At 41.6% G+C, this 26,924-nt stretch overlaps 1 protein-coding gene across 1 annotated transcript in view; it reads right to left on the reverse strand.

The window, feature by feature from the left end:
- LOC131399813 (ral guanine nucleotide dissociation stimulator-like) overlaps positions 1-26,443 on the reverse strand; it is a 128,186-nt gene extending 101,743 nt beyond the window's left edge. The window contains exon 1 of the transcript XR_009217240.1: positions 26,427-26,443. The gene's annotated coding sequence lies outside the window, so the exon portion shown is untranslated. The remainder of the gene's footprint in view (positions 1-26,426) is intronic.
- Positions 26,444-26,924: the final 481 nt, after the last annotated feature.

Genomic DNA, 26,924 nt, shown 5'->3' on the forward strand with positions numbered 1-26,924 from the left:
GAGGAACTTAGGGAGGAATTCCTAGGGAAGAGAAATGTAAAGGGAATTTCATAGGCCTGGGGAGCCTAGGGGGAACTTTTGGAGTGAATGGGGCATGGTGACATTAATATGGCTTAAAATTGAGACGAATTATGTTTATAAAGTATGAACAAAACTGCTTGATAGAGAAATGAGGAACTGCATCTGTTCAGCTCCAAAGAAAAGGGACATTGCTCCTCCCGGCCTTTTGGGCATTCTCAGGCAACTGAGAATCTCAACGGGGGTGTCAGAGGTGAACCCCATGACGTGTAACGGTCCTTCCTATAGGGAGCTCCACTATCATTCATGTTAATTAATCACAGGTTCGTCCAGGGACATGCACAGAAGGGTTGGTCACCCATGCCCCAAACCCCCATGGCAGTACCTAGACTGCATGCAGGAGAAACTGAGGCATTTAAGAGAGTGATTACGACCTTTCTTTAGCGAGTAACACTCACAAGCGGTACACTCCTGACCCACTACACAGTCCCTAGAAATTGTTCAGACTTTGTAGCAAAATAAAAGAAAAGAAAAGCGGGAAATTGAGTTTGCTGGACTGTTCCCAGCTGTGCCGCCTGGCCTCTGAACCCAGGAGCCTTGCCCAAGTGCTAAGACAGCAGGGGGCCTAAGACTGAAAGAAAAAAAAATGGTTAAGAAGCTTTCTGCAGATAGAAACTGCTAAATTTTCTAAAACAGTGGCTATAAAATCTTTGTTGCGTCTGTCTGTTCTTTATGTGTGTGTCTCTACATGTATGTTATATGTGCGTGATATTTTACCTCCTGAGGGTATGGTCAAAATCAAGTGGTCTATTCAATTAACTTGAGGTAAGCACTTACAAAAGTTGTTTCTAAATCCAAATGTTTTTCCAGTTAACATGATATGAAATAATCTTTGGTAAATAAAAGCTTATTTAAGCTTGTTAGTTTTCAGCATTGGATATAATGCAGATATGTAGCCTTTATTCGTCAAATAAATTGATGTTATTTCTATTACAAAACTGGTCTCAAAAATAATAAATGATGGTGTCAAGAGAGAGGCAGAATCTCCCTCTGCCCTTTTCCTTAAGGTTCTTATGGCTGGCCAAATAATTAACAAGACAGGTTAGCAGGAGAAAATAATACCAAGTTTATTAACATGTATACATGGGAGAAACTCAGAAATGAGCAACTCGTCCTTCTGTCTAAGCTGCTTGCTTGAGTATTGCAGCTAAAGGCGAGGAGCGTGTTGGGGGTGGGTAGTGGCCTGGGACTTCAGAGGGCAGGAGGACAATTCTTTTCAGGGTCATCTATAGATAATGTGGTCAGGGAGAGACAAAGTTTTTGATAAAAGAGGCTTGGTGCCTTTCCTATTATATCCTCTATCCTACATTATCTTTACAGCCATCATGATAGAAGATCTGTTCCAGGAAGGAGCCACCATGTCAAATTCTTTAGGTAGTTAGTGGGAGAGGTCAAATGTCCCTCAGAGAAAACAATCAAGGTAAAGAGATATATTTCAGGGTGGCCAAATCTTGATCTCCCACAAAGGTTTGTTGAAGAGAAACCCTGAGGAGTTTTATACATGGTCAAGTTGGCTGAGATTAAACTAAATCCAATTAAGTAAATGAATTTTAATATCAAAAGTAAGCTGGTACAAAATTCAAATTTGGCCTTCTTCCTTTTAAAAGGATAATTTTATTCTACTCTTTTTTTTCTTCCCCCAAAGCCCCAGTAGATACTTGTACGTCATAGTTGCACATCATTCTAGTTGCTGTATGTGAGACGTGGCCTCAACATGGCCAGAGAAGCGGTGCGGTGCGTTGGTGCACACCTGGGATCCGAACCAGGGCAGCCAGCAGCAGAGGGTGAGCACTCAACCGCTAAGCCATGGGGCCGGCCCTGTTCTACTCTTAATCTACTCCTGATGGAGGTTATTACGTAAAAAGATTTTTCTTCACCTTTGAGTTAAGTTTATCTAAAGAACAGAGATCTGTTTTGTTAAGGTAATTTCCTAAGTTCAAAAGACTGAGGTCTCTCTATTAAGGTCTTTTTGACTGTTTAACTGCTGTTTGCTAACTAAGCAAGGTTTCACCGCGACAAGAGCAGCAACTCCTTGATCTTGTCTGACCAAGTGTTTAAAACTCTTCTATATTTTTGACAATCTCCCCAAAATTCATATCCTAAATAAAGTCTGTCTAATAACTTTTTCTTTGAGAATTTTCAAAGGGCCCTGGCAATTCTCAAGAAAATTTTATCTCTTCCTATAAAGAGGGAGATACTAAACTAATTAGGCTTGTTAAGTATGCTAAATTGCACGGACAGCATTGTCAAGTAAATGATTAAACTTCTTAGATTATACTGTGTAAGTAAATATTACTCACTATTTTAACCCTACTATCTTGCTTCCAACATTACAAGAGGAAGGACCACGACTGCAATCTATTTAATTTGGTTTACAGATGGATCTTACTTAAGTGATAAGCAAGATATTACGAAGCTGGATATGCTGTCCAGCCTCGAGAATGCCTGTGTGGGGGAAGAGGCAGAATCCCCCTCTGCCCTTTCCCTTAAGGTTCTTATGGCTGGCCAAATAATTAACAAGACAGGTTAGCAGGAGAAAATAATATAATATATTATATTATATATATTATATATAATATAATATATTATAAATATAATAAGATGTATACATGGGAGAAACCAGGGACACTGCGTTTCTCAACACAATAGCAGAAATTCTCATCTTAAATACCGTCTTTACGTAAAGAGAGAGGAGGATGTTGAGGGTGGGCAATGTCAGTTACAGAAGATCACCACTAAAGCACTGTAAACAAGAGTAAGGTTATTATGCAGATTTAAGGCCTCACCTTCCACATTTATAAGTTTCTAGAAATGAGGTCATACCCCCTCTTCCCAATACAGAGAGAGAGATACCTTTACAAATGGAGATTTCCCTTATAAATGTAAATGTTTGTCTGGCAACTCCTCGGCAGGGCCATCCAGAGAATGTGGCCAGAGAGACAGAGCTTCTGATAAGATGGGCTTGTTGGTGTCTTTCCTATTGTAACATCTATTTTACATTATATTACAGCCATCAGATAGATCTGTTGCAGGAAAGAGTTACTATGTCAAATTCTTTAGGCAGTTAGTGGGGGAGGTCAAATGCCCTCAGAGAAAACAACCAAGGTAAAGAGATATATTTCAGGGTGGCCAAATCTTGATTTCCCACAGGGTCATAGAGGGGAATAAAGATTTCAACAAATTGGTTTTTTGTTCTCTACAGTGGAAGTAATTTAAGAAGAAGATAGTCTCTCACTCCAACTTCTCTTCCCTGTTCTCTATCTGTAATATGTCTGTAAAAATTCTCTCTACAAAAATTTCCGTCTTTTTTCTTTGCACTCTATTATCATCTTTATGAATCCTTTGACTTCACCACCTTCTTGGCACCACAGCACTAGCCATTGAGATATTATTATAGATTCAGTTTTGCAATTTCATCCTCTTATCTCTATTTCCTCTGCCATTTCTTAGTTTTAGTTCTTATTGTATCTTGTGCTTGTAAACATTTCAAGCTTACAGAGTATATCCCTTCCTTATCTTCTCAACTTTTTATTATCTAAGTGCCCTCAAATATCACTTTTTTTAAAAAAGTGAAATAGATAATAGAACAATATACTGTAATAAATTGACCACTTATAAAATTAAGTTCAACCTGCAATCCCTCCGCACTTAACAGCGACCATCTTTTATAACTCACCATGCTTTAGTTTGGGCAGGGTCAGTTTATCAATGATTTCTGGATGTTTTAAACCACATGAGATAAATACAGTGTAAGGTAAAATTGTTATTCTTGCCGAAGTTGTAGAATATCCTGATGGTTATGTAACTTGGTGGTGGAGAACCTGAATCATATGAAAAGTAGTTGATTAATTAGCACCTGAGACAGTTTGTTAATTTGGTAAGGACAATAATAAGACATAAATGTTGAAAAGATAACTTTGCATATCAGAGTATTGTCAGAGGCCACTGGGGAAATTCATAATATTCTCAAATACTACAAAAAATGACCATTTTTTCATAAAAGATGTCATACATGATGGCATCATATACTTCTGTCAGAAAATTTGCAATGAAGAAAATTAAGACTTGAGTCATTTTAATTTTAACGATTTGTCCTGCTTACTATTAGGTTAAAAAACCTTTTAGAAATAAAGTAATAAGGGATGTACTTGCTTAATTTTTAATTTTTTTAAAGAAAAAGTCTTTTTCACATTTTAAAAAAATATTTATTTTTATTTATTTTATGCTGAATTTATTTGTGGGCCCAAAGCCTTTTTTTAATTAACTACCACCAATTCTTTTCAAACTCTTTCAAAAAGATGAAGAGGAGAGAATACTTCTAAAGTCATCCTATGGGGTTAGCACTACCCTGATAAGAAAGCCAAAGACACTAAGAGAAAAGAAAACCACAAGTCAGTATCTTTGATGAATATTGATACAAAAATCCTCAATAAAATAATAACTAACCAAATTCAGCAGCATATTAAAAGGATTATACATCATTTTTAAGTGGGATTTATTCCTGGAATACAAGGATGTTTCAATATATGAAAATGAATCAATGTAATAAACCACATTAACAGAATGAAGAAAAAAAACATGATCATCTCAATGGATGCAGAAAAAGACTTGACAAAACTAAACATGTTTTCATGTTAAAAACACTAGAAAACTCTCAGAGTAAAAGGAAGCTACTTCAACATAATAAAAGCCATATATAGAAATACACACAGAACATCGTATTCAAGGGTGAAAGACTGAAAGCTATTTTTCTAAGATCAGGAAAAAGGCAAGAATGCCCACTGTCACCACTTCTATTCAACATGGTGTTAGATGTTCCAGCCAAAGCAATTAGGCAAGAAAAAGAAATCAATAGCATCCAAATTGGAAAGGAAGAAGTAATATTATATTTGTTTACAAATAATATCTTATATGTTGAAACCCCTAAAAATTCCACAAAAAAATTGTTAGAACTGATAAATTCTGCAGAGTAGTGGGACACAAAATCAACATGCAAAAATTAGTTGTTCTATACATTAATAATAAGTAATCTGAAAAAGAAATTTACAAACTTTACATTTTTATTTACAATATCATCAAAAAGAGTAAAATACTTAAGAATCAACTTACTCAAGGAGGCAAAAATTCCAATGATGTTTTTTGCAAAAATAAAAAAATCTATCCTAAAATTCATATGGACTCTCAAGGGACCCTAAATAGCCAAAGCAATGTAGAAAAAGAAGAACAAAGTTAGAGAAGTCACACTTCCTGATTTCAAAACTTACTACAGAGTAATCAAAACAGTGTGGTACTGGCATAAATACACACAATAGACTAATGAAATAGCATAGAGAGCCCAGAAATAAACCTTTGCATATATGGGCAAATGATTTTTGACAAAGGTGCAAAGACCCCTCATTGGAGAAAGGATAAGTCTTTCAACAAATAGTGCTGGGAAAACTAGATGATCACATGCAAAAGGATGAGATTGGACACTTACCTTACACCATATACAAAAATTAACTCAAAATGGATCAAAGATCTAATGTTAGAGTTGAAGCTATAAAATCCTTAGAAGAAAACACAGGGTAAAAGCTGTGTGTCATTGGGTCCAAATGCCATTGCCAACAATGATTTCTTTAATATGACACAAAAGACATAAGCAACAACAAAAAAACAACAAATTGGACTTCATCAAAATGCAAAAGTTTTCTGTATCACAAGATACTATTAACAAAGTAAAAAGGCAACCCACAGAATGGTTGAAAATATTTGCAAATCACATATCTGATAAGGGATTAATACTATAATATATAAAGAACTCCCACAACTCAATAATATAAAAAACAACCCAATTTAAACATGCACAAAAGACTTGAATAGACATTTCTCCAAAGAAGATAAAAAATAGCCAGTACACGTGAAAAGATGCTCAACATCTCTAAGTATCAGGAAAATGCAAAATAAAACCACAATGAGATACATCTTCACACCCATTAGGATAGTTACTATCACAAAATCAGAAAATAACGTGTTGGCAAGAATGTTGAGAAATTGGAACCCTTGTGCTCTGATGGTGAGAATATAAAACTGTGGAAAACAGTATGGCAGTTCCTTCAAAAATTAAAAATAAAACTACCATATGATCTAGCAATTCCACTTATGGGTTCTGAAATAATAGAAAATATATTTATTGGTCTCTGCCTCTAGTTCCTGGCACAGAGCTCCTAAAACCCTTGTAATTTCCTAAGTGATAAGAACACTAGGAGAATCATTTGTTCTATTGAGGCAACTCTGGGTGAGCTTCTGGATGGCTCCTGGATGGGGGCTGGTCACCAGAAAGACCAAGCCCCGATTAGAAGCTAGGAATTTTTAGTCCTACCCCTTATCCTCCAGAGAGGGGAGAGGGGCTAGAAACTGAGTTAATAATTGATCATGCCTACGTGAGGGAGCCTCCATAAAAATCCCAATAGAATGAGCTTCAGAGAGCTTCCAGGTTGCCAATGACAAGGAGTTCCTGGAGAGTGGTGCACCTGGAGATGGCATGAAAGCTCTGTGTCCCTTCTCACATACCTTTCCCTATGCGCCACTTCCATCAGGCTGTTCTTGAGTTATATCTTTTTATAATAAACTGGTGATCTAGTAAATGTTTCTCTGAGTTTTGTGAGCCACTCTAGCAAATTAATCAAACCCAAGGAAGAGGTTGTGGGAATCTCTGGTTTACAGTCACTCAGTCAGAAGTACAGGTAACAGCCTGGGCTTGTAACTGGCATCTGATGTTGAGGTGAGGTGGGTGGGTGTGCATTCTTATAGGACTGAGCCCTCAACCTGTGGAATCGGATGTATCTCTGGGTTGACAGCATCAAATTGAGTTGAATTATCTGACAACCAGCTGGCATTCCAAGAATTGCTTGTTGGAGGTGTGGGGAACCCTCCTACATGTGAAAAAATGAATCTCAGAACACCATATATGGGTATAAACCCAAAAGAACTGAAGGCATATATAAAGACATATACGTACACCCGTGATCTTAACAGCGTTATTCAAAATAAGCAGAAGCTGGAAGCAGGCCAGGTGTCCATAAACAGATGAATTGACAAAAAAACTGTGGTGTAAAACACAGTGGAATACCATTCACCCTTAAAAAGGAAGGAATTCTGACACATGCTATGACATGGATGAACCTTGAGGACTTTATGCTAAGTGAAGTAAAACCAGACACAAAAGGAAAAATACTGTATGATTCCACTCATATAAGCTACTTAGAGTAGTCAAATTCATAGGAATAGAAAGGAGAATGGTGGTTCCCAGGGGCAAGAGGGAGGGACAACAGGGAGTTGTTGCTTAATGGGCACAGAGTTTCAGTGCAAGGTGAAAATAGATCTGTGGATGGTTGAAGGTTATCACTACACAATAACGTGAATGTACTGAATGTCACTAAACTGTACACTTAAAAATGGATAAAGTGGTCAATTTCATGTTATGCATATTTTATGACCATTTAACAACATTAATTATTTTCAACAAACGAACAAACACTAGCTACATGCAATAGCATGGATGAATATCACAACCATAATGTTGCATAAAAGAAATTATATTCAAAAGGCTATATATTTTATAATTCCATTTATATAAAATGCAAAAAAGTAACAAAACCGAGGTCTAGCTTCCAGTAGTAGTGGAGTAGCTTGTTGAACTAACACTCTCACAGATAACAATGATAAAATCTGCATGAAATATTATATATATTTATATAGAATCATGTATCTATATGTAATACACATATAATAAATGTGTATATGTATGTATGCATAAATCTCTTCCAAAGGCAAGCAGAACGGAGGGGGAGTCTTCCCTTAAATCATGGGAATTTTACCAGGAGATATTTGCAAGCTTGAGTCTTTGCCTCAAAGCATTTTAAAATCTATACGTGGCCCAGACAGGGCAAAAACTACAGTATGGCTTGTAATGTTAGAGGATGTATTTTGGGGCTGGCAGAGTAGCTGGAAAGTTAGGGGAGAAATTCTGGAAGGGAGGGAACCACAAAGAGGAAAATCTTAAAATGTGTATGAAAGTCTGCCCCCCCCCACACACCAAATTGGCAGATCTTTGAACAACACACATGCAGGGTAGGCCCCAGATGGCCTAGTGTAAAAACAGCAGTTGGAAAATGGAAGAACTGAATGAGGATTTCAGCTATGCCCATTGTAAAAGAGATAGGATTGGAGTTTCAGTCAAGCCAAGTTAACACCCTGCTAGAAAAATAACAACACTCTTCAAAGGGATGCAATAGAATCCAGAGGCTCTATAACTATCATCCATGGTTTCCAGTACATAATTTAAAAAATCATAAGATTTGAAGAAATAGGAAAATATAATCCATATACGACCAAAAGCGGGGAGTAGAAACTATTCCCAAGGTGTTGCAATTAGCAGACAAGGATGAGAAAGCAGCTTTTATAAAGATGATCATGGTGGTAAAGAAAAATATTCTCATAATGAATGAACAGATGTAGAAACTCAGCAGAGAAATGGAAATTACAAAAAAGAACAAAATAGGAAGATGAAATACAGAAAATATTTTTGAGTTTACCAGTAGATTAGAAACAGTAAAATAAACATGAAGATAGAGCAATAGAAATTATCCAGTCTGAAGAAAAGAATGTAAAAGTTTTGAAGAAAAATGAAGAGAGCCTTAAGACCTGTGAGATGAGTGAGTCCGCATCAGAGAGGGGAGAGACAAAAAAATTAAATGAGGTAGAAAGGCAAATCAATAAGTAATAGCATAAAACTTCCAAAATTTGGTGAAAAATCTAAAATTTTAGATCCAAGAATGTCAGGAAACCCACAAAATAAAACCATACATAGGCACAAGCTGCTAAAATCCAAAGATAAAAAGAAAATCTTGAAAGCAGTCAGGGAAATACATATATACAGGGGAAGACATTACATACAGGGAGAAATAATGTGAATGATGGATGATATATTATCAAAAACAAAAGAGACAAATCAACAACAAAATGACATCTCTCAAGTGCAGAAAGAAAACTCAAAAGTCAACACAGGATTCTATATTTAGCAGAACTCACTTTCAAAAAGGAAGCAGAAGCCACAATAAGATACCGCACACCTATTAGATGGCTAAAATAAAAAAATAAAGTTGCAAATACCAAGCGCTGGTGAGGACTAGGAGCAACTATAACTGGGAATGCAACATGATAGTTGCATTCGGAAAACAGTTTAGCAGGTTCTTATAAAGATAAACATACACTTATTATATTACTCAGATATCCCACTCCTAGAGATTTACTGAAGCAAATTGAAAACTAACATTTAAACAAAAATCTTTGCATGAATCTTCACAGCCATTTTATTCGTAATTGCAAAAAGCTGGCAACAAACTAAATGTCCTGCATCAGGTGAATGGAGAAAGAAACTGTGGTGCATCAGTACATTAGAATGCTACTTGGCAATAAAAAGGGTAAACTCTTGATTCACACAACAACATGGATGAATCTTGGATGCATATCTCTAAGTGAAGGAAGCCAGATTCAAAAGGCTATATAGTATGTGATTCCATTTATATGACTTTCTAGAAAAGGCAGCATGACAGGGATGGAAAATGATCAGTGGTTGCCAAGGGATGGAGTAGGGGAAGGGGTTGACTACAAAGAGACAGTATGGGAGAATTTTGGGAGTGAAAGAAACAGCACTGTGTGGTACCGTGCAAGTGGATACATAACCATAAAGTTGTCAAAACCCATAGAACTGTACACCGCATAGAGTGAATTTTACTCTGCAAATTTTAAAAATCAATCAGGATGCCGGGGAACTCAGATGCAATGCAGTGAGAAATGAATCTCACTGTATTACAAGCATGTGACATAACCACACTGAAGGGCTGGGGATGGAAGGTCCTGGCCTAAGTAACTTTGGAAGACAGTGTTTTGATGGGATACTGTAAAATTAAAGTACAAGACACAAACACTGTACTCTACTTGGTAAATTTGTTTTTCATAAGGGTATGGATAAGTAATTCTGAAACTAGTTGACACATTAGTAAATATATTGTAGATAACTGGAGTTAATTTTCTCACTGTTGGTGAAGGAAGTGACGAATAAACAAAAGGTTACAATGCTGGAATAAATTCTGTGGTGCTGGATTGGAGTTGGAAGTATCAGTATGAATCCATGTCTCTTTTAATATACCTATCCAAATAGATAGATAGATTGAAAGATCTATAGTTAGATGTGTATACCTGAGTTTATATTCATACATACATTTCCAAGCTCTGCTGAGTGGGTCTAGAAGCAGTGACACTCTAGTATCAATGAGCACACCTAGCTCCCAGATCTTGGTTTCTAAATATCATTCTCCAATAAAAAAAACCAGGTCTTCTTGGAGAAATGGCTGATTCTAGGGCTGGACATGGAAAATACAAGGTGAGCCTGGAGCATCTTGTAGTGCCAGAAAGTAGGAAAGTGCTTTAAAAAAACACAGAAAATGATGAGATGTGTCAAAAGGAATCAATCTGAAAGACATCCCAGTGGCTCAAGCTAGAAAACTGTGAGCAACAAAATAAATAACGGTAGCGTTGGATTATTACCCAGAGAGTAAAATAAATATCCATGAGTCTATACTGATATAAAAAAAGATTAAATAAGAAAGGAAGAAAGAAAGAAAAAAAGGGGGAAAAAAGAATGAGAGAAAGAGAGAAAGAAAGGAAGAAGGAAGGGAGAGGGAGGGGGGGAATCTTCCTCACAGAATTCCAAATAATAAATGTGGCTGGACAGCATGAAATAGAAAATCGCCACTAGAACACCACAGTAATAATTACTATGGGCAAGACTGACTGATGAATGCAAAAACTGTGGGTGAAACTTAAAGAAGAAACAGTACCTTTGCAGAGCCTCAAAGCATCTCCCTCCAAATACTTAACTTTTTTCTCTTAATTTCTTTAAAAGACTTATGACTATTGAAAGCAAAAATTATAACACTGTATTGTGGGATTTATAACATGGGTAGATGTAAATTTTATGACAACAATAGCACAAAGAACAGACAGAGGTAAATGCAACTGTTCTGTAGCAAGGCTTCCATATTTTACATTGAATAAACTGGTGCACTATTAAGTCTAGGTAGGCTGTGATATGTTAAAGATGCATATTGTAATCTGGATCAACCACTAAAAACTGCAAAGGTGTGTCACTTAAATGCTAATAAAAGAATTAAACAGCATACAAAAAGCGTTTATACAAGAATGTTCACATCAGATGACCTGCATGTCCCCAGGAGGCAGATGAACACACTGCAGGGCATCCACAGAGCAGAATGCCCTCAGCCGTGCCGAGGAGCAAACGCTGACACACACGTGCTGGGTGAGTGTCACCAACCTCGTGCCGAGGGAGGCAAGCTGGACAGAAAACAATACACGTGGGATGATTTCAGCCAAGATGAACCTATGGTGAAAAAACCAGAACAGTGGTTGCTCCAGGGGAAGGAAAATTTGCCTGGGAAGGAACAGGAAGGATTTTTCTGGGGGTGTTGGAAATATTTTATTCTTAAAGGGGTGAAGGTTATATGAGCATGTTTATTTGCCAAAACTGTATGGTTGATATTTCTGCCTTTCAGTGTGCGTACATCTTACCCCCCACACACACACACACACAGACAAAGGGCTAAAAGAATAATAAAGTGAGGTGGGAATGGAATGGAGCATGGATGAAACAAAAATGTCAGATGATTAGTAGCTGTTGAAGCTGGGTGACGGGTCTACTATGCTATTTTGTTTATTTTGTATGTTGTTTAAATTGTTCTGTAATAAAACACTTGTGTAAGAAGACAAACTTGATATACAGTGTTCGCTGGTAAGATACTGGTTATCTTTGGGGAGGAAGGAGGGAGAAAGGGATTGTTGGGGCCTGAGTGAAGCTGGTGCTATTTCTTGGTCACACAAGTGTGTTCACTTTGTAATAATTCTTTGAGGTTTACATGGATGACTTCTGCATATATTTCTGTACACATGTTATACATCAATAAACATTTTAAATCCTGCATATTTGCACAAAGATACTAACTCATTATCTCAGACTAACAGCAGTGTTTTGTTTTAAAGTGGAACACGTTCACTCATGACATCATCAGATAGATTTTCATACTCCCAAGTATCTATTAATGCCCTCACCCTTGTGTGGCTTCCTGGGTCTTTCCATTTAATTTGGCAAGTGGCATGGCTTTGAGTTTTTATGATGCCATTTCTCTAGCAAGCCCCATCCCCACGATGATACTCACCAAGGCCTTGACACCTAGCATAGTGCCGTGTTCACAGCATGCACTCAAGACCTGTGGGACTGGGTTGAATGAGGAAGAAAATGAGGAGCAATGCTGTTCATAACTTATGTCTAGGTGCCATATCGTGACTTAGGAAATGGGTAGCATTTTTCGATAGACTTGCTATGACTTCTAATTTTACCTATTTAAAACAATGGGAAATAGGGTCTCAGAGTTCTTTCTCAGAGAAAGTCTGACACTTCAGGCACAGATTACTGACAATTATTAATGGCATATGACTTTCCCACCTCATCTTAGTTTTAAGTATTTAATTCCTTACCTTGGAAATGACCTAACATGTCTTCTTCCAAATCTTGTGGTAATACTGAAGCTCCAGAAAGTCGGGCCACGGATATTCTGCTGTTGTGCATCCTCCCTGCAAAGAAGTGGAGCTGTGCATCCACCAGTCTGAGAAGCGTGTGGTGCTATAGTACTTGGAGTCAATCAGAGAAGCTAAATGGAAAAATGACTTCAGAGAGTTATCACCATAACCCCCCACAGCAACAAATTATTTTGCTTCATTATTTTGTGATTCTCAGGGTATATTTAAAAAGGGATATTAAAACTGGTTCCCAGGAGCCAGCCATATAGTAGAGCAGAAATTGCATATTACATTGCTAGACAAACTTGCCTAACATTGTGGGAAGGACGAACAGGAAGTTTCAGTGCTGTTGCCTGTGTTAATTAGGCCAAGAGGTCCACACTGGGATAAAGAAGTCCAGTGAACAAGCCTGTGTGCAGCGTCGGAGGAGGGGCATGTGTGTAGTCCCCTGAAGTGGCTTAGGGGTCACGTACCAGTTCACCTGAGTTTCCTGTCTGTATAATGCAGGAATTGGGGCTGTCCACTGTGATGTTTTCTCCTTTTTATGACATGGCTCAGGGCAGTCCTTCTAAGATGCCAGACCAAGGTATGGGCCCTTCAGGTGGGTGGGGCCCAAATGGAGGATCTCTGCAGCGACCCTGACAACGGGGTCCAGAGGGAGGATCATGGCAGCCTGGAGGGATGGAGGGGATTGTGGGACAGGTGGCCTTGAAAAGCCAAATTCCAGGATCCCAGGCACCCGGTATTTCCATTTTAGATATTGAATTTACTTTTCAAATACTGGCCAGGGAGCTTCCACAAGGGCTGCAAGCAACCTCAGCAACAGCCAGGCTGGTGGGCCCCACCCCTACCTGAGTACCGGCCTCAGGGATGCAGCCCAACCACACTGCGCATACTCCGGGGGGGGCAGGGCATGGAGGGTGAGTGTGGTATAGAGAAGAGGCAGGGTAGAGGGTGGGATGGAGAAGCAGAGTGGGGGGGCCAGGGGCAGAGGGACAAGGCGGGACTTGGGGCCCCTAGGTGTGCATGCTGGGAGCTTTTGTTTCTTAACCTCTCCCAGCCGGCAGCCTGCAGGGCTGCAGGACTACAATTCAAAGGATGTTCTGGGCATGGGGCAGTGCCTAGCCCTGGGGGGAGGAGCAGGGCGGTGTGAGCTTGGCTGAGGGCCAAACTGACATTGACTCAGGACTCTGGTCCTTCACCCACTCCATGTGGACTGAGTCCCAGAGGGATGTGATGGGGCGAGAGGGACCACAGCATTAGGAGGGTGTGGCGGCTGCACGGGCAGCCGTGGACCTGCAGCGTGCAACTGCTTTTGTCCAAAATTGAAGCCAGACTCGCGCCTCTTCCCCACCGCCTCCCTCCATTGCTTGATTCCTCCTCCCACCTGTGTGCCTGTGGGTCTTTCCACAGCCTCCTACCTAGTCCAAGGCCAGGTGCTTCTCTAAACTGCTATGGGAACTGGTTTGACATCCCAGAAACTTTCCACTTTGCCTGCTGCCCTCTGCCTTCTCCTGCCAAAGAGCCATCATTTCATCAGCTTTTGGGAGACATTCGCCCTTGTAGCCCCTCTTGCAAGCACAACTTAAGAGCTTTGCAGGGTGGTAACTTTGGCTGCTGCTTGCCTTTTTGCAGATGTGGAAGTTGAGGTATCTGTGAGGTTAATCATTGGTTTCCCCAGGATCTGCTAAGAGCAGAGGAGAACCACCCAATTCCCAGGCAAGTATCTAGTAGGCCGTTTTCACCAACCCATTCCAGTGCAGAGGCCTCCGAAACAGCATCCTTAGAATGAGAATAGCTTAAGCATTTTGCCCTTTAGATTGATCGCCTAATCTCAGCTCAGGCCTGAGTGGCCGGCAAGTCTCTCAGGGACACGGGTGGCGACTCTGATCCCTCAGGAAGAGAACGGTGGTCCAGCTTTGGGAGAGGGATGTTCAAAGTAGAGAGCACTTGGGCAGCATTTGAAACCCATCAACTTTAACATCTCTGCTTTGTATTCCAGCAAAGATCCCAGATAAACATGCCTAGGGATAGTCAGATGTACTGTATTCTTTAAAAATTGATTAGAGTAGTGAAAGGAACAGAACATAAAATATCCTGCTTATTTGCAAAAGATTAAATGCAAGCAAGACCTTCCTGTTAATTTTTTTCTGCTCATTCTCTTCCCTGTACTGTACACTTGAATGCAGAAACAAAAAACTTGAATTGCCAAATTCTCTTTTCCTGAGATTGGTAAATTAACTTAAAAATCTTATTGAAACCTGTGGAGGAATGATTAGCAGCTTTCATGATTTATGTCGTCCCTAAAAATCTAGGCTTTGATCTACATGAAGAAAAGTCCTTGTTTATATTACACAGCCCAATAGGTTACATTTCCGATTCCTGAATGTGGGATATTATCAAAACAAGTGACAAACCTGGTCATGGAAACTGGACCCTGTCACTTTGACAAGAATTTGCTTCTTTATGAATTAATGACACACGAATTCTTTAACATTTTTGTAGAGAAAGGATGAGAAACTGTAGTGTCTCTGAATGTGGAAAGACAGGGAATTCTAGTTAGACCACACCTCGGGTTCTTCTCTCGTGTTCAACAGGCCGGGGTGATAGTCCCTGTGGTCAGGTGCAGCACCGCTCCCCCAGCCCCCAGTGTTCCATCCTACTGTGGCCTGTGCCCTCTTCAGGGGTTTCTGATGACACTCATCCACAAGGGTTGGAAGGAGACTGTAACGTGAGAACATTCATCATCTTCAAACCAGGATTAATGGAGAGGAAAGTCTCGGGGTCTGTGTGCTCCAATGTACTGCTGTTGGGTGTGGCCGCAGTGACCACTGTGCTCCCAGCAGTCCCCACAATGGCTGCCTCAGACGTTTGATCTCCTGCTGCAACCACAGCAGCTGTTGACAGCTGGGTGCTTGTCGTGGTTCAGTGTCTTCCATCATATTTTGTGGCTCTGACCCTCCTCTGCTCGGCCCCTTCCCATTCCTATCTGTTGCATTGATTTCTTTGTAGTTGTTTCCTAGGAGCTACTGTGTGTAACTGTATTTGACAGTGTCTTTAGGGACCCATGATCTCTAAACGAGTCACTACACAACACCCACTTATACTGTTGTAGCCTGCGTTCATCCTCTCCAGTGGAGCTGTGAAGAACCCTGCTTATGCAGAGCTCCTCTCATTCTCATGCTGCTGGGGCTGCTTACGAAGCTGGGCATCTCATCTTTGGTCTCATCAACACTATTCTTTTCATAGATTATTTTGAAGTCGGATATGACTTTGTTAATAATGTGGACACTGGCTGTCACGGACACTTTTATGTATCTTCCGCAACAGCTCTGTGAAGTAGGTCTGTGACACCCATTTTACAGGGGAGGACACTGAGGTTCCGAGAGGTCTAGGAGCTTCCTTCAGTTCACACAGTTTCTTGGTACATTTTGAGTCTCCACCTGGAACTCCGCCTCTCAAGTGTGTGCACTTAGCTGGTGTTCCACTTTGTGCCTCTCTGCCAGCCTCCCCGAAGGCACACGCCCCATCCTGAGTCCATTGTCTGCTTGATGGAAGTCACCCTGCACAAACAGGCCCTGGCTGGGGAGTGCACTAGTGGGGCATGGTCCTCAGGCTTACCCTGGGCAGGTTCTAGGTTTATTTCGAGAGCTGGAGCAGTGGAAGATACTGACCGTCATTCACCTGGAAGGTTTGTTATGTGGAAATACTCCACCAACTTTTTGTAGGTGTCATGTCTTCTTTGTCTTCATTGCTCCCCTGGGCTTTCTCCTACAGTCCATGCTGTGCAGTAACATACAGTACAGAGACTGGTGAACTTAATACTGTTGCCCTGCACCAAACAATCACATCACACGCTTTTCTAATTATGAAAGAAATACATACTGTAAAAAAAAGTCAAATTACACAGATCTATGTAAAGTAAAGTGAAACGTTCCCCTTCCATCCTCTTCCCTGCAAACTCATTCCTCTAGTCAGAAGGAACTATTGTTAAGAGGTTGCGGCTTATTCTTCTGGACATTTCCTATGAATTTGTAAATACACAAAGTTTTTTTTAACGTAAATTACATAACTACATCGTTTTGCAATTTGCTATTTCTCAAACCATATATCATAGACGTCTCTCCTTATCAGTTCACGTCACTCTAACTTAGCTTTTTAGATGTTTTAGAGGTATTCCAAAGAACAGGAATACCATGATCTGTTTATTTCTTCTTTGGTAGAGTTGGGATTACACCCAGTTTCATTATTATACATAATGCTGCAGTAAGATCCTTGTATGGAGTTTATTACACTGCTATTCAACTGCTCAATTATTTTTGTTTCCTTTTAGTCAGAGACTATGATATTTTCAACATTTTTATGGGAATTAATTTATAGGGAAATTAATTTTATCACTGAATAAAGACATTTATGGGGAAACTGGGCTTCGAGGTCATCCATCTCAGTATTCTGGAGAAAAATCATGAAACTTAGAAGGTATTATGCTTGCTCCATCACATTCTAACAAGTCATGTTAACAATTTAAAGTTGAATGTTTGACTAGCCTCTACTCTCTCTGTTCAGAAGAAGGATGACTTTTTCTTGTCTTGAAAACTTCTGACTCCAGGGGCTCTCAGTTGGGCTTCAGAGAGGATAAGATATTGGTGTTGTATCTGTTTCTCTTCAGCTGTAGGCTGCATCTTCTACAGATCATAGACTTGAACATGTTCTAATCGATATATATGATTTGGGTCAAGAATTCAAAGTAATGAACCCAAGATAGGAATCTATAACTTTGATTCTTAATAAAGAATTTCCTTTGATATCCTCAAGTCTCTGTGTTTACTAGTAAAAATTCACCTGTGGGTGATGAGATGTGGCTCTGCTGGCAAGGTCTGGCTTGAACATCCATAGTTAAGGCTGCCACATCCGTAGGTAGATTAGACTTGACCTCTCAACGACCTCTGCCTTTGGTCTTTGACCTGGGAAAAATAAGAATTTTAAAAAGCTGCCTTTATTGGCACTCAATGGTAGAAATGCCTGTTAAAGAGTGAGCTTGATTTGGTAAACCAAAGAGAGTATAAGCAGAACAAAGTCTTTAATATCTATAAAATTTCAAAAAATTCTAATTTTTAAAAATATAACTCTACTTTTGCCACAGTGCAAACTGTGTACATATGAATGAAATATCCCTCTGTCCATTTCTTAAGTTGTTTCCATTGACTTGATGGATTTATCCTCTAATCCGGATTCCAAGTGTGAAAGAACATCTTGGTCCCTCAAAGAAAAGAAGCCATTGAAATTTGATTTTCTTTTAGCTCGGCATCCTACAGGTTTGAGGAATAAATTATCATGTAATGATACAATGATTCTGAAATCTAATTGTTAATTAGAGGGGTGTAAGTGATGATAGAATGGTGGTTCATCACCATGGTCAGGGGTATTGTACACTTGGACGTGTAAACATGATTCAGGAAGCTGCTTCTGTCCCGTGACATCCCTGAGAACCACAGTGCAGGAGGATCTAGGCACACAGCCATCTGCCTCGATCTCCTGGGTTACATGTAGATCCAGGGGTCTTGAGAGTGGCTTCAGAGCAACTAACTTTTATCTATTTCTCCCCTTCCTTCTCTCCAGCTTATCTCAAACAGTCCTGACTATCATATTTTAAAGACAAATTATGGTTATTTATATGAGCTGCTTGTTCATTATTGCAAAGTAATAATCAGGTATACCATTAAATATCATTTAATTGACCTAATTAAGTTTGTTGTACCTTTTAATTGATTAGAACACTAAGTTTAGTTCAGAGTTTGATATTCACCAAATGTGTTAATCTGCTTACAACTGCCATGTGCCTCACTCCTCTTAGAACTGTATCTTTGGCCCATCACAAGATTTTAATGAATGAAATCATCATAAATTAAGATAATGTACTGTCTTTTTGATGACCGGGAGGCACATGTGTCCATTTTGGAAATATGCCCATCTGTCTTTGTTCCCCATGGGAAGCTTCTGGTCACTAGGTCTCCAGGTGGCTTGCACAAGCCCTAGGTCTGTAATAGCTTTGTGCCTCTCCTTCTACTTGGGGTAGAAATAAAAGATGTCAGAGAGACTTACTGAAGTTTCGGAGACTTATGAAGTCTTCTATGAAGACCATCCATGCATAATGTTCTGGATAGCTCTCTGTTCCTAAGACTACTAGTTACTTTAAGGGCTTGTCAGGAACTGTGAAAGGTCTGATATTTTACCATACTTGCAAACCAATAAGTTAGCCTACCATGGTCTTACAGATGCTGACAAAAGACACGAGACCCATGGGTCACAGAAAAAGGACTTAATGACACAGTAAGAGCAGTGGCCAGAGTATCAGCATTTGCACCAGTTCACTAAATCCCACTTCCTACAGGGTGATACACAGTGGACCAGGTGAGACACAGAGGGTTGCAAGAACTCAGAGCTTAAGGAACTCAAATCTTTGATAACGGGCAGGAAGTCTGCTGATGTTTGCCTCAGAGGAGTGTGTTATTTTTATTATACTGGGCAGTAAGCAATCCTGCCCTCTGCTCCAGAGGAGGATACTATTTCTATGTTCCAAGGCTGACAGCTCTACACACATCCTTGAAAAGATAAGCCGGTTTTACTGGCTTTCAAAGATAAACTTGAATGAGACTCAATCATCATTCAGTTCTTCTGTTTCCTTTATTGAGATTGTGCTAATATGCTCTTTTCTCTGTAAAGTTCACTAACTTTATGCATAAATAAGGGATGCTTTTGCTTTTATTTATTAAGTTGAAATTTTCTTATTAGAGCAAATGATGAAACTATTATGGGTTGGATCTGAAGGTATGCTTTTCCAGGAAAAATGTGAAAGATCAGTGCTCACAGAACTTTGCCAAAGGAGCTGATAGCAACTTAAATGATTTTAATTTTAATACTGTTTTGTACAACTCTCTTCCAACTTACTTCAACCTCTCTGCTTCCTGTAACTCTCATATGGGAATGCGGCAGTTTCAGGGATTCACTGAACTCGTTTACAATATTCAAATGGTTTTTTTCTTTCTTTCTTTTTTTTTTTTGTGAGGAAGATCAGCCCTGAGCTAACATCCATGCTAATCGTCCTCTTTTTGCTGAGGAAGACGGGCTCTGAGCTAACATCTATTGCCAATCCTCCTCCTTTTTTTTTTCCCCCAAAGCCACAGTAGATAGTTCTATGTCATAGTTGCACATCCTTCTAGTTGCTGTATATGGGACACGGCCTCAGCATGGCCAGAGAAGTGGTGCATCGGTCCTCGCCCGGGATCCGAACCCAGGCCGCCAGCAGCGGAGCATGCGCACTCAACCGCTAAGCCACGGGGTTAGCCCTCAAATGGTTTTGTCTGTTGTGTTTTTTTAATTGAGGTAAAGTTGACATACAACATTATATTAGTTTCAGGGGTACAACATAATGATTCAATGTTTGTATATATGCTGAAATGATCACCACAATAAGTCCAGTTAACATCCGTCCCCATACATAGTTACAAATTTTTTCTCTTGTGACGAGGACATGGCGTGTTTCAAGGTGCAGCAGAATCAATGATGATGTCATACTTTTCCTTATACAGCTTAATGAATTTGGACATAAGTATACACCCTTGAGACTGTCACCACCATCAAGGCCACAAACATATCCATCCCCTCCCAAAGTTTTCACTCACCTCCTTTTGTACTATTATTCTGTGGTAAGAACACAACATAATATCTACTCTATTAGCAAATGGGACATATGCAATACAGTATTGTCACCTGTAGGCACTATGCCGTATCCTAGATCTCCAGAACTTATTTATCTTAATAACTGAAACTTTGTATCCTTTGACCATCAGCTCCCCATTTCTCCATCCCCCCAGCCGCTGGCAACCACCAGTCCAACCTCTGCTTGTATGAGTTTGACTATTTTAGATTCCACATATAAGCGAGTATTTGCCTTTCTCTGTGTGCCTTATTTCACTTAGCATAATGTCTTCTAGGTCCATCCATGTTGTCAAAAATGACAGGAATTCCTTCTTTTTTCAAGGTTGACTAATATTCCATTTCTTTATCCATTCATCCATCAGTGACATTTAGGTTACTTCAGTATCTTGGCTATTGTGAATTAGCTGCAATGAACATTAGAGTGCAGGTATCTCTTTGAGACCCCGATTTCAGTTTCTGTGGGTATATACCAGAAGTGGGATTGTTGGATCATATGCTAGTTTTCATTTTTGGAGGAACCTCCATACTGTTTTCCATAATGGCTGTACTAGTTTACATTCCCACAAGGGTTCTTTTTCTCCACATCCTCACCAACATTTGCCATCTTTAGTTTTTTTTTATAATCGCCATCTTAACAGGTGTGAAGTGATAGCTCATAGTGGTTTTGATTTGCATTCCCTGATTAGTGATGCCGAACACCTTTTCATACACCTGTTGGCCACTTGTATGTCTTCGTTGGAAAAAGTCTATTCGGGTCCCTTGCCCATTTTTAAAATTGATTTCTCTTTTCGCTATTGAGCCAACACAAAAAAAAGAGAACAAAATTTCCAGGCATTATGGGTGCTTCCCAGTTGATGCAGATGGTTTTGTAATTACAGTGGTACCGAAAGATCATGGTTCGTGCTTTTTCTTCAGCTTGTTGTAAGACCAGCAGCAGCTATGGCATGGCAGATAATCAGGATCTTCTGGGTTTGGAGGTTTACAACATAAATGAGTGGTAATGAATTTTTTATTATTCCAAGGAAATTATTGAGATCATAGTCCATGGAATCTAGGGTTGATAGGTGTAGGAGGAAATTAAGGTGAGGATCGGTGATCTGGCATTACTTCTGATCTTGAGGGACAGGTATCTACCTTATATGTTTGAATAAAAATATTAGAGATCAGGAATTTGTGTGGGTGAATGTTTTCTGAAATATTTACTTTTGAACATAACCATTTGGATTATGTGAACATCTGGGATATGGGAGTAAGTCGCTAACAGGGAGTGGTTGATAATGTCACTATTGATTTAACTTCTAAAGGAGCTATGAACACCAAGTGGTCAATGGATCAAGCAAATGAGTAGTGAGAAAACACAGAAATGGTAGGATTTGGGATTTAGTAAAAGACTGGGGACCGACTGTTCTGAGAGGGAGTGCCAGGACTTGTGCAGTTGAGAGTGGCAAGGACAAGAAGAGAATAGAATCACACTCAAACAAGAAGGGGGTGTTAACAGGATGGAGGGGGAGAAATGATCTGGAGGAGCCTTGAGTTTTGACCTTGAGCTTTCTGTTCTTGATGCAAATCTGCCTGATGACATCCCAGGACACAGGTCAGATCTATCCCCGGAGGATAGAGGGAGGGTGGAAGTACAAAACAGCCAGGATAATTGTCCTAAAAAGGCAGGCTTCCTTTATCATTTGACCCAATTTCATGATTTACTTTTGTAGGGTAAAAGGAAAAGAAGGATGATAGTCACATCTTCACAGAGGAAGCGGCGTGACTATGGGAACCAGTCCAAACCAAAGCCTGGTTTAAGCACCTTCATCCCTTCGAGGATGCCCAGTGACATATTCAAGAGGCCGTTTACTAGAATCCCATCCCATCCTGGCAATGACGGGTCTCTGGGAGGACACCTTGGACCAGCCCCACCAGGTCTGCTGGCCCGAGAGACCACAAGGTCTCCAGGCCTGCAGCAGTGCAGGACAACGGGTAAGTCCTTTCAATCTTGCCAAAGCGTTGCAAAAACTTGCACCTAGTCACACAGGTGAATCCCTGCCAGGTGTGCTTGCAGGTGGTCTGCACTCCAGGTCCCATGCCCACTCCTGCCGGTCTTCAGATTTGGCATGGATGACTCCAGGAGCTGATCTGGGCACTCCACAGCTCCACTACCAACAATTTCTGGTGACTGAGGAAGGTATCAGGAAGGAGGAAAGGGCAGTGAAGAGCACAGGAGAGAGAATGATGATAATACTGATGGCGGACAGACTTACTAGCGAGGCAGAGAAAGTGGGGGGCCAAGACGGATGTCCTGACAGTAGATGAAATGGAACAGGCATCTCCTTGAGGTCTCTTGGCAGCGTCCCTAATGTTTCCATGCTTTGAGTTCTTGAAACTTTAAAACATACCAATACTTTTCTTTTATTAAACGCCATTGCATGACATAGAAAATATAGACAGCAGTTTCTTTCTGAGGTGAGAGGTTGGGTTTCACGTGAGGAAAACAAGGAGATCTTCCTTTTTCATGCCATTCTCTCATTTTCTTTTACTATGTACATTATTTATTTGTACTTTAAATTCAGCAGCGAGTTATCAGCCTCACAGGATGACTCAGTTTTTCCCCTCACAGTCACAGTAAAACCTACTTAAAGTGGATTATTCTTTTTGTGTAATATTCCAAAATATTATTTCAAATGCACTTTTATGTCTATGTTCTCAAATTAGATATTTACTTCTAGGTCTCCATTTTTATGTTCTTTGTCGCATGCTAATTCAGAGTTGGACCTAAGGAAATACCAGATTTCCCTCAGTTTTTTGGATCCATATGTGCTGCAAATTGGATTCATGAAGATGGAAATGGCAGTTGGGGGATCGAGCTATTATCAAAAGAGACCTTTTCAGCATCAGTAATCTGACAAGAACCCACTGCTTGTTGGGATTTAATTGTCTATTTGAGGGATCAAGCTTTCGCTGTTGGCACTTCTCTTTCTCTTTCGAGGGAAAGTACAGCCTTCCCAGTCTTTCCATTACCAAATCACTTTCCAGGATGGCTGTGTTGTGTCAGGAAGGGCCTGGGATGCCGGGAACCAAGATTCATCTTCAGCTTCTGGCTGTCCTGAGAAGGCTTCCCTGGCAGAGTCCAGCCTGTGTGTCTGGGTGACACTTGCAGTCATCAGAAAGGAGAAGATAACTCACAAGTGCCAAGTGATTCATCTGGCCCTTGTCTTACAGGGTGTTCCCAAGAGATGAAGTTCAAAATGCCATGTGGTAACCCTTTGAAAACTCCTAGTCATGGGGTGGGTTCTCGGTGTGAGCTCAGAGCAGTGTCTGTTCACCACCAGATGGGAAACATTTCTGTATTTTAATTGATAAGGTTGTGTTCATGCATGTTCATGGATCATCAGTTCCTTGGCATTCCCTGCTGAACCCCCCACACACCCCTGTCATGCCTCATCTTTCAAAGCTCCAAACTGGGTTCAAATCCCAACAGGTGGTTGTGATGTAACCATAGCACAAGACTGGGGAAAAAAACACAACCACCCAGGGGTGACACACTTTAATGGCTCGGGCCCAATTGCCCCATTTGGACGAGTTGGTAACACCAACACTGACTGCGTAAACTGGAGGGTTGTCCAAGACCGTGGACCTCAGAATAACATGGGCTCAGAAGTCACCCTGGACAGCAAGGGAGAGTGTGGGGTCACTCACTGGCCAGGATTATGGTCTCTTATCCTTTCAAAGCAGAGATCACCCGGGATCCATCAGGCAAGGCAAGGAGGAGGAGCCAGGATGAAACTGAGAGAGAGGCTGGGGGCCTCCTAGGGAATTTCTGCCCTAAAGTCAAGTGCATAAGGAAGGCAAGGGTGCTGAAAATCCTAGTTCACAGAGAACAGTCATGTTTGTGGAATGAGGCCCAGTGGTAGCCTTAAAGCTGTATCACAAATCTTTCCCCTTGGATACAAAACAAACAGGAAAAGGAATTCAGAGTCCTGGACAAGGATCCCAGTAGGATTCAAATCTGTCAGGGGTGAACACAGAGGCCCTAGAGGGGCCTCAGGAAGGAAAGTCCTTCCTGCCTTTAGTGCATTTGCAAATGACCTTTCTCAGGCCTTGTCCTCTCCACATGCACTTTTTGATGTTTTTACATTGTTTTCCCCACTTGGAGCTGATGCAAATCCAGAGATTGTACTAGAACACTACAAGATCCTAAAATTTGGTCAAAAGAAACCTCAACAAGAGAAGCAGAAAACATTCCCTGTTCCTCCAGAATGTAGAAAGGCAGACCCTGCCTGTGGCACCACATGGTCCTGGGTAGTGCGGTTTTAAAGACACTCATATTTCAGAGGTTGTTGCTCTGCCTGTGAAAGTACCTTCAACCTTTAAATCCCAAGAGAACGGGCAGGGGATCTTGTCTGCACCTGGAGCCGCTGAATGATACTGAAATGAACTTGTCCTCTGAGTTAGGGGGACTTGGGAGTGTCCCCACTAGCCAGGGATGGGGCTGGCCATTCTCCCTTCTCCCACATACAATAAGCTGATGACCCGGAAGAGTTCTTGGTTCAAGGAGAAATGTGAGAGTCTGTGTCTCACTTACATGCCTACAGAAAGAAAGAGAACCACACCACAACTCCGAGGCCGTAAGGGAACAAGACTTTAATATAATATTCAAATATGGCATTTATTATTTACAACAAATAACCACTGTCCCTCCCCAATGGGTGAGTAGGTGCTGGGGTAGAGATGTCAGGGCGCTGGGATGGGGTCGTCCCTTCTCTCTTGGGCTTCAGGGGACCCCAGAAATCAGCTTACAATGCTCTCCTTCCCATCAAGTGGGAGGAGCTGGCCCGGTGCATCACAAGCATCTCAGCTGTGTCCCCGCTGCTGAGGATGGTGTGTGATCGGCCACTGGTACGGAGCTCAGTGTTGGGGTCTGGGGGTTGAGTAGAAGAGTCAGATTATCTTGGGGGTCCTCCCTCAGAATCATGGCCCCCTACCCTGTCCCCACTGCACTGGGTGCTCCAGACTCTGTGCTCAGTGCTATCAGCCACCAGTACCCCATTTGTCCCTGCCACGTGAGCGATCATTTAGTATCACTTATTTCACAGAGGAGGAAACGGAGTCTCAGGAAGCTGAAGAGAGTCACCCCAGTCACAGGACTGCTCAGTAGTGGAGCTGGGATCCCAGTGCCAGCTGTCTGACTCCCCAAGGCCAAGCTTAACCCGAAGCCTTACTGAACACCTAGGAGTCAGTCACCCCGACCCAGACACTCTCTCACCCCTGAACTTGATGATGGCAGGTTGTTCTTGGCCTTGAGTATTCTGCAGGCCTGGTTAGGTCTGGGGCTCCAGCTGGCAGGACAGGTTGTAGCTACAGGACAGAGAGGCACCTGTGAGCCTACCTGGATCCACACCTCAGGTGTCCCCCCACTGGCCTGCCCAGCAGCTGGAGTCTGGGTGTCCCAGAGGTCCCCATGCAATAAGGCCTGGGGCTGACCAGGGGGCCACGGAGACAGGCTCTCTGGACTGGCCAACAGGGAGAGTCCACCCCTGCCCTCACCCAACTCCTGCCCGGCCTCACCTCTCATTCTCGTTGAGCAGCTCCATGTCCTGGAACCAGGCCCCAAATTGCTTCTCGGGCTTAGGTTGTAATTCTTTGCAGCCACCTGGAGCAGCAGGATCTCCCTCATGACTCGGTATTCCTGGGACCAGAGGGAAGGAGAGGATGCACACAGGGCCTGGGTGCTGCAGGGGCCTTGTGGGGGGTGAGGAGTGGGGCATGGGACCAGTCCTAGGAACCATCCTTCCCTCCAGTTCCATCCAAGATCTACCTGTTCTCAGAATGGGAATAATCAGCCCCTCCTCCGGGAAGTTTTCCTTGATGCCTTCCTCCCCTCAACCCACCCGCCAATTGGACGGGTCTTCCACTTCTCTGTTATCAAACTCTTCCACTCAATGTAAGATACAAGGGGTGGAGCCAGGGACCATCCTGCCCAGAGGGTCTCTGATTTCCACCTCCTTCCTCTCCCCTGAAGGGAGTGCCACAGCTGCTCATCTCAGTCCTTTTCTCAAGGTTTATCTCATTCTCCTGGAAGCCAGAGTCCATCAGACAGAGCCCCCTAGCCTGACTAGCCACCTATGGCCACCCCTTCTCATGTTGCACTACTGCCAGATCCTCAGAAGGGGCGGGGCATACAGAGAAAACAGGACTTGGAACTAGGCGGGGCTCTGGGCTCCAGAGAAGGAGGACATGGGGGTGAGGCTGAGGCACCTGGCAGCACAACCCTCTCTGATGACAGACTTGGAGGCTGAGGCCTCAGGCAGAGGTGACTGCCTGACTTGGGTGGCCCAACTTCTCTCTCCCTCCATGGGCAGCATGGGTTGGAGAGGCTGAGTCTAGCTCAGATAAAACCTCACTTAGCTGTGCCATCAGGCAGCTCTAAGCTTCCCCAGCCTGGGGAACCAGAACGATGTCTCAGGCAGAGCCTCTGTTCACTCATCCCTAAGATGGGC

This window comes from Diceros bicornis, chromosome 40 (assembly GCF_020826845.1).
Source record: "Diceros bicornis minor isolate mBicDic1 chromosome 40, mDicBic1.mat.cur, whole genome shotgun sequence".
NCBI classification, from domain to species: Eukaryota; Metazoa; Chordata; class Mammalia; order Perissodactyla; family Rhinocerotidae; genus Diceros; species Diceros bicornis.